The following is a 13022-nucleotide window of genomic DNA, read 5'->3' on the forward strand; positions in this document are numbered from 1 at the left end:
TGCTCTGTGGGTCTTACACTCTGTGCCCACTTCAAATCACTGAGGTCCAGATTCATTACATTTATTAGACACTACAGTGAACTTAGGCACCTAAACTTGACCTTATTCCACTCTGCTCAACATCCTGAAAACCATTAAGAAGGTGTGGGGAGGGAGGAGTATTTCTCTTTCTCTGTGCTTTCTGAGATTTAGTCTAGAAGCCAAGATGGTGGTACATTACAGAAGCAGCCACATTATTGGTTTTTCAGGAACCTGATCAGATTAGAACAGGATCACATTTAGGTGCCTAAGAGCACTTAGGAGCCTAATGAGCGGGCTAGGATCTGGGTGTAATTGGCAGTGCTACAGTGACTGGCGGAGCAGGACTCCCATGTCCTGTGATCCCTTAATAATGCCTGGCAGTAAGTAATGTTGCAGCACAAGAAGCACCATATCCAGAGGACATCCAGGAGCTGCTGGGGAACAAATAACAGAGCCCTTCCCTTCTAGGGGCAGCAGCTCTGATTTGCACTCAGCTCCCTGAGGCTGGGTTAGGGGGTAGGGGCTGAAGGCTTTTCTCTTATCAGTGCTAGGGGCCTGTCTGCTTGAATTAGGGGATACAGGGCCTCTGATCTGGCTCCAGGATGTGTGGACTGGCCAGCTTAGAGTGCCAGCAATGAAGACTGGGGCCTTTCCCCTTTCAGGAATGCTAGTTTTCATCCAGAGACACTTCTGGCTCAGGGCATTGGACGTGCTCCTCTCCTCTGCTGTAGACACAAGGTGGGGGCATGGGGGCTGGAGCTGCTGCTTGTTGTCATGAGATGTGTGGGAGCCGCTGGCTGAGAAAAAAACAGAGATCAATATAGTCTTCTGTTTCCCTCTGCCATTCCCCTCCTGTCTCCTGAACTGAGGATGGAGGGGAAGGCAGGGCCACTCAGCAGCTCTAGGCCGACAGGGTTACCCTGTGACTAGGGAAATTGGCAGTGCAGGAACATCCAGCTGCTCGATGGCCCTGCTACGTATCAGAGCTGTGGCATGTTCCTCTTGACCCATAAAACTCAGATTAGAGTCCTCACCAGGGCTCGGTGTTACAGTGAGCCGCTGTCACCACCACATCTTCCTGGATCAGGAACCCTCCACATGCCAGTTCTTCATTCTCAGATGTTTTGGTGATTGTGTAGGCCATGTAAGGACGGGAGTACTTCTTAACTCTCCGTCCCCCAATGATCTCATCTGGCAAGGAAACAGGGAAAGCTTATAACCACTTGCTTTGACACAACATATGGCTGAGAAATCAGCACCTCCATGGACCCTCCCCAGCTCTCTCCCAACATCCCAGAGGAGATTTCAGAAATCTCAGCATGCAACTCAATTATTCTCCCGTCCTGGAGCACACAAAGTCATCTGTGCAAAGGTTTACAGGTGACACGGTGATGGGAGCAGTGCTCAGCAATGCAGAGGAAGGCTGCTTGTGTAGAGTGCTCTGCACTACCTAGTATGCAACCGTGTGAAAAGAAACCCATGTAGGGGTAAAGAATACCATGATGCTATAAGGGGAGACGTTGTCCTTGGGGGTTGCTAGTTCTGGGGGAGAATCAGCTGTATACCAGCTCCTGGGCTGGTACTCTTGCCAAAAAGGCAAATGGGATCTTTGGAGTGATAAATAGGAGCATCCTAAGTCAGAGAAAGGAGGGTCTGTGACCTCTGTGTCTGATGTTTGGGCAATCCCTACTGGATTACTAGAGGCCAGGTGTGGAGTGTTTCTACACTGCTTCTGCCCTGATTCTGTGAGCTTCATTGAGAAGCAGACCCATTTATTTTCTCTCCACATACCCTAACCTCAGATATTCTTCAATGTAGCCCCCCTCTCAATACATCTACTATGCCTTCCAAATGGCAATGAGCCTGCCTGGAGAGGCAGCTAGAGAAAGGGGCCTGGCTACGTGTTCTGATCACCTCAATATCCAAATTGTTAGCATTTAGTGCCTTCATAACAGGAGTGAGCAAGGGGGTCATGCTGCTCAGTGGCATTCCTGAGCTTGGTACAGAGGCAGTGTCAACACACGCATGGTTTCGACAGCACAGAAATTAAGCTGATGTGTTGGAAATAGTTCAGTTCACAGAAAGGCCTGAGGAGCATGGCAGACCAGAACATAAACCTTGTGGCGTATAGCATGAGAAGATCCATCAACAGAGCATCAAGCAACAAAAGGAAGGCCAAAAAGTGTCTTTATCCCAGCCTTTTCACACCCAAATGGGAAACAAAACTCTAGTAAGGGGCTCGTTGCTTCGGCAGACAAGCGCAGAAGGTAAGCCAGTGGCTCAATGTGGAAACTGGACATATTCAGGCTAGTCAAAAGGAAACAATTTTAGTGGGGACAGGGATTAAGTACTGCAGCACTTCAACAAGGGCTAGGGAGTGGGATCTCCATGATTTTTTTTAAATGAAGATCAGCTGTTTTGCTACAAGACATGATCTACACCAAGCAGGAGTTACTGCAAGGCAAGGCAGTGGCCCGGGTTATCCAGGCCAGATCGCAACGGTTCTTTCGGGACGTATACTCTTTGAGCGTATCTCCAAGACAGCTGAAGAAGTAATGCCAACAGCCAGCTGCACCAGAGATCTCAGTTAAAAGGGACTTTTAACATTTGATTTTTGTTGAAGCCATAGGATGCAAATGCTATTATAATCTATGACTACTTCCTGGCACTTGGAAGAGGAATGGATTCATGAACTGCCAGCTCACCCCTCTGGCCAGACTTGCACCCAAGTATCTCATTGCTCTTTGGATCCCTTGGACAGAAATCGGAAATGCTGTGATGCTGGCCCCATGTACCACTCCTTTCTTTTACCTCCAGTCCCATACAAACTCCTTTCCCTTCTGGCCCTCAGTTCATTTCTAGCTAGATCCCAAGGCAGCTGCTATAAATTAGCATCTGACTCTGGAGAGGACTCTTGATTTGGAAGAGTCAGGGGCATCTCCCTAACAATCCAGTCCCACCCTGTACTCACCAGCCCCAGCCCCATGGGGCAGAAGAGCTGCGGGGAGTAGGAACAGGAGCAACATCAGCATCATTAGAGTCCAGGAGACTGACAGCATTTCTGCCTCAGCCCAGGGGTTTTATAACTCAGGAAACCTCAGAGTCATGTCCACATGCCCTGACGGGGGAGCCAATATCCTGCAGTGACCTATAGGAAACCATATGTGAGGTGTGGTGGGGGCACAGAAGGAGGGGGCATGTTCCCCCTGATATTCCTGCACTGATGGCTGAGCGGGGGGGCTGCAGAAAATGGGAAGCACATCGTCTATGCAAGAAACTCTGTCCCCAGAACAGGGAGAGCAGGAGAAGTTGCTTCTGAAATAAGACATCTCTCCTCACCTGGGACTAGAGAACATTTGGAACAAAGGGGCCATCTTGGACCTTCCTGGAATCATATGCACGTCAATGATATGGACACCTGGAGCCTGCATATCTGGCGCCTGCACACCTGGAGGCTGCACAGCTGGAGCCTGCATATCTGGAGCCTGCACACCTGGAGCCTGAACACCTGGAGCCTGCACACCTGGAGCCTGCATATCTGGAATCCCTTCTGCTCTGTCAGCACATCTGGTCAAATGCAACTAGTACCAAGTCAGCTGCTCTTTCCATTTTGCTCTCTTCTTCTTAGTGTATGTGTGTGTGTGCATGAGTGAGCACATTCCCTGACCCCTAAGCATTTTTGCTGCCCTCTGCTAGACTCTGTCCAATCTGTCCACATCCTTTCTGTAGTGGGGGGGCAAAAACTGGACACTGGACTCCAGATGTGGCCTCACAAGTGCTGCATAGAGGGGGAAAATCTGTTGGCAGTGCTCCTCTAATACAGTGCAGCAGTCCATTAGTTTTCTTCACAACAAGGGCCTACAGGTGGCTCTTATTCAGTTTATTATCCACTGTCCCCCCAAGTTTGTTTGTTTTTTTTTCTGCAGTGGGCCTTTTTGGAAAAGTTAACAAAAAAAAAGCAATAGCTGAGCAGGAAGGAGCTGGCATTGCCGCTGCTGTTGTCAAAGTCCAGTCCATTTTCTCCGAGGCAAAACTAGATAAACACCTGGAAAAGTGGAGAAGAAGGAACAACAAGGGAGAAAGGAAAGTCTGTATCTCTTGTACTAGTACTGGGAACACATGGTGTGATATGCTGCTGTGACACCAGGCAATGTTGAAACAATCTCTCATGTGTTTCAGGTATTGCTTTCATCAGCCTCTGCTCACTAGTGTGTCCTCAGCAGCATGGAAAGTGGTGGAGTACCTCCATGGAGAAGACTAGTGTCTAGGCCTGATGCTGTCTAATGTAGAGGGGGTACTCAACGGGGGGGTTGCCTCGCCTCCCCCCAGGTGGCACATAAACCACTAGTGGAGATGGTCTGTCCTGGTGAAAAACTTAGAAAGGCTTGGTTTAGCTTTCAAAACTGAGGGCAGAATACTGATTTCTATATCTGTTTGGAGAAATAGGTCCAACGTCTAGGACTGTCTTGCAAAGGTCAGGGCGGGCCATCCAGCTTCAGCTAAAAGCCTGGACCTGAGCAGGAGTTCTCCTTATGCCTGGAGGGGGGTCTCCATCCCTAAGGTACTGGTGTTTCTGGCACAGGTTGTGCTCTCTAGCCAGAAATACCTCCCCCATCCCTGCTTCAGGCTGAGAGAGACTTTCCATGAGGCCAATTTGTTCTGACAAAGATGCTCAGCTTCAAACAACTGGCACTGTTCTGTCTATCCAACTTTCCAAGTACCCATTCCCAAGCACCCACACTCATTAAGGAAAACTGAAATGAAGAGGTTCAGGGCAAAAATTCTCCACTGTGTTCAACAAGAGGGTGGACAAAGCACTTGAATGACTTAGCCTTGCCCCTGAAATTGCATGGGTCTGTGGGATCCCCTCCCGCCAGGGCTGCAGGGATAAACGGTTGTGCTGCTCCGGTGAGCTTGGTGAGACATGTCACTCAAAAGACCTGCAGCTCTGAGGTCAGGTGAGGGAGTGTGGATAGGCAGCAGGAGAAGGGACCTGTGGGTGACAGCTGTCATCTCTCAGTCACACTCTTTCTCTCCTGGCACTTTGCCTGTTTTGTGTCTCTGGTGAAATGCCTTATGCAACCAAAGTGGGTGTCTAACGGCCATACGGTCCTGTTTCACTACCCTGAGGAAGAAGGCAGCAATAGATAAGGACAAAGTGATGGCCACATCAGCTTAAACTAACTGTCCATGTAGCCCCTGCCTTGATGAGCCCCTTGTCCCAGAAGCGTAGTCTTTCTGTCCCAGACCTTCCATTCATTCTCCTGCTTTTCATCTGACTGGGGCCCTGCTCTCCACATGTCCCATAGACCCATCCTGTCTTTCATAGCCTTGCCTCACTAGGCAAGTGTGCTGAGGACACACTAGTGAGTGAAGTGTGATTCCAGGTCGCTTCCAAAAGTTACTAAAGAGACCCAGAGATATAACCTATGGCGCCATGTAGGTTGGCGGGGTCGATATGCTATAGATCCCCCATTTAGCCCTAGGGGGTGTTATGTCAAAGATGAAATATCCTGTTATTGTAGTGAGACACCACCTTCGCTTCCTTGGGTATATCTTTATGGAAATGCTGATATATCTTTATGGAAGATATATAATAACGGAAAGTTTGAATCTCAAGTGGCATTACTCCATTTGTCTGTCCAGTCCTATGAAGATATGACTTCTGGGGAATCCAAGTGAATGGGCTCAGCACTGGGGAACCTGGGTGACACTCTCTAGCCTGAGTTGTACAGGAGGTTGGACAAGGGAACCAAATCATTTGCTCTATCCTTCAGGTCTATGAGTCTGTAGGACTCTCCCTTCTCTCAGCAATGTGGAGATGAAGGTGCTTTCGGGTGCCTTGTTGAGATGTGCATTGCTAGACAAACCCAAGGCTCAGAAGCAGGTTGGGGGTGGTGATGTTGGATGGTATAAGATGATATGGTAGATGACAGCTTTTGGATGTCATGTTTCTCTCCCACAGCTTTGCCAGTTCTGTGCCACTGGTGTCTAACAGCTGGGTTGTGGGATGATAAATGTTGGTTTCTTTACCCTGAGCAGGATGTTAGTGATTCACGAGGACAGAGGTCTGTCCACAGAGAAATAAAATATCCTTCCAGGAAGCCTCTTGTCCAATTCGCCTGGTCTTTCTGGTCTAGGTGCCCACTGCTCCCCCTCCTCATGAGGTTTTTGGCCAGTCAGGCCATAGAGCCATCCCACCTCCCCAAGCCTTGCCCATGGTATAGGATCACAGCCTTTTCCAATGTTAATGAAAGTAAACAAAGCTTTCCCTTGGTTCACAGCCCAGTTGAAGAAGAATATACTTGACTGAGCCAAACAGGGTGTTAAGGGAGGGGTGGAGTATTACACAAGTGCAGTGAGGTGAGACTTATACATCCCCAGACACCCTGTCACCAACCTTGGCTTGACTCACTCTCATACCTTTCCCTCTTCTTGCCTCTTCTGCTCCCTCTATGCAGGATCTTGCTGAATTCTTCCAGAGAAAGCAATCCTCTCCCTTGGCTCATCTTTCCTGCCCACTTTCCCCCAACAGTTCAAATTTCTTTCTTTGTCATTGACAGAGAAATAGTTCATCTGCTCCTTTTTGCTATTCCCTTCCACTTGGCCTTGTGACACCATCCCAATCTCACCCCCCAGTTCTTTTTTTCAACTCTCCTACCCCCTTCCTTTCTGGATTTTTCTCTTCAAAGTGTAAAAACATTAATCTTTCTTTGAAAAAAAAAATCACCATTGACTTCACTTGCCTCTCCAAAGACCACCTTCTCTCTTTTACCCCTCGGCTCCCCAAATTGGGTGTTCTTCACCAGTTCTGTCCTAGATCCACTCCAATCCAGTTCTATCCCACAATAGGGTGCCTGTACATATGCAGGACACCTGCTCTGATGCATTCGAATTACAACGCTCCAGCAGCCTCGCCGTCACATGTGTTCAGTGTCCCTGCATTTCAAAACGGCGGTGGAGGCACTTTAACTAAAGCTCCTTGAACAAGCTTTAATTAAACGACCTCTCCCACCATTTTGAAGTGTAGGACACTGAAAAAAACAAGATGCTGCAGGCATTTTAATTGGAGTGGTTCCCAAGAGCCGATCTAATTAAAACCCCACCCCACCTGAGCCTGTATATAGGTGCAGATCCATCCAATGACCACGTTCTCACCAAAGCTCAGACTCCCTTCTCCTTGTCCTTCTATCTCTTGCCATCCATGCAACTGGCCACAATCTTCTTTCAATCCTGTCCTTCTTTGGCTTTCATGGCTCTGATCCGACCTTTTTTTCCTCCTACATTTGTAATTATAGACCTCCTTCCCACCACTGTTTTTTTTCCCTCACTACAGACAATGCTACCTGAGTACTGTCCTCACCTGGAACCTCTCTCTCTAGGTCTTCACCTCTAGGTTGTGTCTATGCCTTGCTGATTCCTTCAACACAACACCATTAAGGTTCATCCTTTCCTCTCCACCCTCACAGATAAACCTCCTGTCCAAGCTCTCATTCCACATTTTGTATTTTTCCTTTCTTCTTTTTTCTGCATAATGTGCTTTTACCCTGCCCATATTGATTCTCAACACTGCAGCAACAATCACTTCCCTGCCTTTTGGTTCTGAATTCCTGCACTTTTCTGTATTGGATCAAACATCAATGGTTTGAGCTTTTATTGACCCATGACTTTTCTATCATTGGAAGTTCTTTGAAGTATAAACTGTGTGTGTGCAACCCTGTATGATTCTGGTGCACGGTCAGCACTCCTAGACTCCACATTCATCCACATCTGTTTTTTCAGTGCAAATATACCCATCAAAGATTACACTGGAAGTCTGTGGTGGAGCTAAGAATTGAACTTCCTAAACACCTGAGTTGAGCTTAAGCGCTCAGTGAGCAAGAGAGGAGGAGAGGAGTGTTGTAGTTTAGAGGTTAGCACCCTCACGTAGAAGTAGGACACCTGGGTTCCTGTTCCTCTGCAGATGACTGTAATCTTTCCATGAACCTCCAACCCAAGGATCTAAATTCTTTTCCACAACCTTGTACCCTGGGGCTTAGAGCTTGCTCCTGGAAAGCTGGTAATGTGAGCTTGGGTCTGCTCAGGAACAGCAGTGAATTGATTTAGGGTCTTTCACAACCCATGTGTGGGCCATAACGAGTAGCTATAGGGAAGAATGGGGGGACACATTCCTTCTGTCTGTGTTTGCATAGGGTTAGGCTGGTGAGACAGGCACGGAAATACCTGCTTTGTGGATTCCAAAACGGTGAGATGTATAGCTGCTCAGCACTTAAGCAGTTCTTGACTTGCCTAAGAACAAGCCATTGAACCTCCCAGATATAATAGTAAAAATGTAGATACCTACAGATTTTGGACACCTGTAACAGTAGGTGCCAGCTGAGCAGAGGTTTGAAAATCTAAATTTTAGATTTAGCTGCCTCAAGGGCCCGTTAGGCAGGATTTAGAAATTTTTTTTCCCTTGCCAATCTACTCCTTAACCTCTCCCTGTCTCAGTTTCCTTCTGGAAAATGGGGGTGATGCTTTGCTTCCTCACTAAGGCCCATGAAGGGTGAATTCAGTCATGAAGGTGAATTAGCTAGGGGTACAATGCTAGGGCATAGAGGAGGATGTGTTTGTGGGTGGCAAAAGCTCTCTTATCTCTGGATTTCATTGCTTCTTTGTTATTGGCAACAGCAGTTGAGCAACCCTAAAATGATGTGTAATGAATTTTTGTCCATGTGGTTGTTTATGAACCACGAGAAAAGTTTCTGAGATGACAGATACAGACAGAGGAGTTGCTTTAGGTGGTCAAACTTACTGATCCCGTTAACCTATTGTTAACCTGAACACAGGGTGAGGATGTGGGCTTGCTCTTGAGCTGGGGACACAGCTGTCAGCTCAGCTCAGCTGCAGTCTCTCAGCTTCAGGGTAAAACACCGAGGAAGGGGCAGGCCAGAAACAGACAGGCGTTCCTAAAAACCTGCTTTAGGCTCCTACATCCGACGTTTTGATACCACAGAGATCCTATCTGGCTTTCCTGAAATACCTTGGCTGTTGGCTAGACCCAGTGAGCATTCCCAGAGCATACCAAACTGCATATACACCTCCACCAAAGGAGGTCACCCTTTCCATCCTATATCCTCTGGAACCCAGAAAGGGCAGATTCTATATCTTCCTATTCCTGAAAGCACATGTCTTGCCTTCTGGGCAAGCACCTTCAGGTCCAGGCTACAGGGTATTCTGGTTTGGGGGAACACCTTCTCCTTCCTGTTCTACCCATCATGACACACATATAGCAGTTGAGACAAGGAGTAGAACCCAAAAGATGACAAGGCAGCGGGCCAAACTTCTAGGTCATGCAAGGGGCTCAGAGAGACAGCAGTTTACATGGGGGAAGAGTGAGAGGAGTCAGCCACAATGACTCCGGTGGACTCCTGATTTATACCAAGGTGAGGAAGAGATAAATACATTGGCATCCAGGTCCAGGTCCCCTCTCTCTCCAGAGACATGCTTGGGCACTTCTGCTAATGCCAGCAGCCCAGTGGCTGCTATTTTTTCAACCCCTGCCAACTCAGGGGCTGGTGCCCCTGCCAACCATCCAGGGCTGGTGCCCCAGTTACTCACACATGTTCCTCTTAGCTACACTACTGTGTCTCTCACAGCAGGGGTTAACTTGGGGAAAGAGAACAGTTACCCAGTTTTCATCATCATCTTCTCCCATTCTGTGTAAGATTGTTGATGACAGAGATTTAGCAGAATTCATGGATTTGTTAGCATCTGAGAGGGCCGTGATGTGAGCACTTCTGTTATGGCCAATAGAAAATCATTTGTTCCAGGGAAAGAAAAGCAAATGTTCTGAAGTATATGGCACAGTCTTGGGAGCGGAGATTGAGGGACCCAGAAGCAAGTAGAAGGCAATCAGTGGCCTTCTGATGAGGATGGTCAGACCCTTTGAGACTGAAAGTTTTTCAGGCTGCATCCAGGATGAACTGTGAATTGCTTTGGATCTGGGATTTGGACACAGAATCCTCTACAGAATTTCCTATAACTGCCTCTAGCAGTGACTTCCCTGGGCAGCACCTGATGCTCACATCATAGCTCTGAAGTCTCACTAGCATGAATTGGAGTTGTTTGGTGGACTCTCCTGAAGAAGCCTGAGTAGATCCTTGCCCAACCCAAAGCTCAATTTTCAAGTGGCATTCTGCCAACTGATACCACCCTAGGCCTTTGTCCAATACACATTGTCCTGAATGAGGAGCTGACATTGGTCTGGGATTATCTCACAAAATTCCCCATTGTCCCAGCTACCAGTGGAGGGAGGGTTTGGGATTGAGAGAGTGGTTGGGGTAAAAAGGTAAGAAAGGCTTATTGATCTAACAAACACACAACTATGCAAAGCTTAACAATATAACAAAGACAGACAGTAAAATTCTGAGTCAGCAACTTAGCAGTCCCCTTTGATGCCTGGTATACGACAAGCCTCTCAAGATCCAGCGAAGTCAGGTGTCCCCAAGCTGTGCTGTCTAAAGGGGTACCAGGAAGAACCCTGGTATTCAGTCTCTTGGCTTTTTAAAATCCACGGGTCGATGGAATCCAAGTCAACAGCTTTTTCTTTCAAAGTCAGCTCTCATTACCATGCTGCTGCATTCCCTTCTGTTGATTTCTGGATGTACTAGCAAATGTATAACCTTTGAACTACGCTGTCACCTTGCAGCCAATTATAGTTTTATGCCAGAAACTTTCCTTATATGACTAACCAATAGCAGTACAAGCCTTTGTGTTTTCCTTATATTATTAATTTTAGCTGCGGCATTGTTAATGAAGCTGGCCTTAACTAGGTTTTAAACTTTAATTACACTTTCAGCTATGGCAAAATGCATTAAGACATTACAGGAAACATTTAGTCTGCTCTTGTAAGCTCCTAACCACAACAATTTCCTTTTACACTTTCTTTTTAGCTGTAAGCATTCTGTGATACATAGCTAAGCAGCAGAAAACCAGGTTTAACCCTCAGAAAGCTGGTTTAGCCATCACAGGATGCTTCAGCAAACATTTCTTTCAAGCAGAAACAATTTTTGCTGTCGAGAGACATGATCAGATCACTGCCACACCTATGGTTTACCCCACACCACACATGTCTATATTTGGGGAACTCTCTGGAAGAAGCCAACCCAAAGCTCAGTGTTGCAGTGGTGTTCTGCCAACAGATAGTCCCCAGGTGTGTGTGTGATATACATTGTCCCGAATAAAGAGGTGTGGTTGGGCTGGGAGGATTGGGCACAATCTGTCTTTGGTCATCCCTCTTCTCAAGACTTATGAGGAGTTCCTACTCAAACCAAAGCTTGGTTTTTGAGTTCCATTCTACCAAGCAAGACCTCCCCAGGCCTTCATGCTGCGTACATTGCCCTGAACAAGGAGTTATAGATGGTTTAGCGGGCAAAATCTGTTTTAAATCAGACAAAACCACACAACTATGTCACCAGGAGACTGTCATGAAGAATCCTGGACAGGTCCCTGCCTAATCCAAATCTTTTATTTTTGGGTGGCATTCTTCTAAATGACACCATCCTAGCCTTTGTGCTATCTACATTCAGCCTGAATAAGGAACTGGTATTGGGCTAAAATCATCTTGCAAAATCCATTACATGTCACCTCAAACTACAAGTCTCCACTGTTGGGAAACTGTCCTAAAGAAGCCTGGGTAGGCTCCCCCTGACTCAGGTCTTGGTTTCTGAGTGGCATTCTGCCAAGTGATACTCCCCTAGGCTTGTGTGCTGTGTACGTTGTAGTGATTAAGGGTTGAGGCTGGGCTGCGATTATCAGGCAAAATCCATTTTAAATCACCCCAAACCATACATCTATGTCATCAGCAGACTGTTATGAAGAATCATGGGCAGGTACCTGCCTGACCAAAGCTCAGTCTTTGAGTGGCATTCTATCACCAGACACTAGGGCTATACGAAGCTTCGGGTGGTGATTCAATCTGGAGGAGATTTGGCCTGATTCGGTGGCCGAATCCCTGAATCTGAATCAGGGGACCAAACGGCCTGAATTGATTCAGAGCTCTCTGAATCTTCGGAAAAGATTCGGAGAGCTTGGATGATTTGGCCAGTCCCCAGGGGCTGCAGCCACTGAGCTGGTAAGTACTAGGGGCGGGGGCCATGGCGGGAACCCTGCCAACCCCCCCGCCCCACTCCCTCAGCCACATCCCAACCCCTGACAGCTCCCCCCATGGCTGCCCTGCCCTGCCCACCCCAACTTGGTACTTTAAAAAAAGCCCCAGTGCTCACTGGGTGCTGACAGGTGGGGGTCAATCCCCAGTACCCTCCTCTGCCCCATGCTGCATGGGGGGCTCTGCCATGAGGCCCCCGGCCCCCCTTGCTCCCCCAGCCCTCCCCAAAGGTGCCGTGCCCAGGCCAACTCCAGCCCCTTAAGGAAAAAAAAATGGAGAAAAGTCCTGGGACTCACTGCTGCTGCAGGTGCCTTGGGGCTTTGGGGGCTCATGCAGAGCCCCCCACATGATGCGGGGCAGTGGGGGGCAGTGGGAATCGCTCCGTGCCGGCAGGACCGGTGAGCCCAGGAGTTTATCGTTTTTTTTCCCTAAAAGGGCCAGAGCTGGCCCAGGCAGGGCAACCATGGGAGTGCTGGGGGAGTGATGGGGGGATCGGGGGCCTCATGCAGAGCCCCCCATGCAGTGTGGGGCAGTGAGGGGCAGCAGAGGTGCCCCCCCCGCCACCCAGCAACAACTGGTGAGTCAGGGCTTTTTTTTTTTAACAAGTGCTAGGAGCTGGGAGAGGGGTTAGGGATGAGCCTGGCTGATTCAGAGATTCACCTGAATCAAATGGGGACAGTGATTCGAATCACCCAATCGAATCACTGTCCCCCAAATCAGCTGAATCCAAAGCGAATATTAGCCACTTCGCACAGGCCTACTACACACCTCCATAGGCTGGTGCGCTCTGTGAATTGCACTGACTAAAGAGCTGAGGTCAGGTTAGGATTCTCAGGCAAAATCTGGCTAA

This window comes from Alligator mississippiensis, chromosome 7 (assembly GCF_030867095.1).
Source record: "Alligator mississippiensis isolate rAllMis1 chromosome 7, rAllMis1, whole genome shotgun sequence".
Classification (NCBI taxonomy): domain Eukaryota; kingdom Metazoa; phylum Chordata; order Crocodylia; family Alligatoridae; genus Alligator; species Alligator mississippiensis.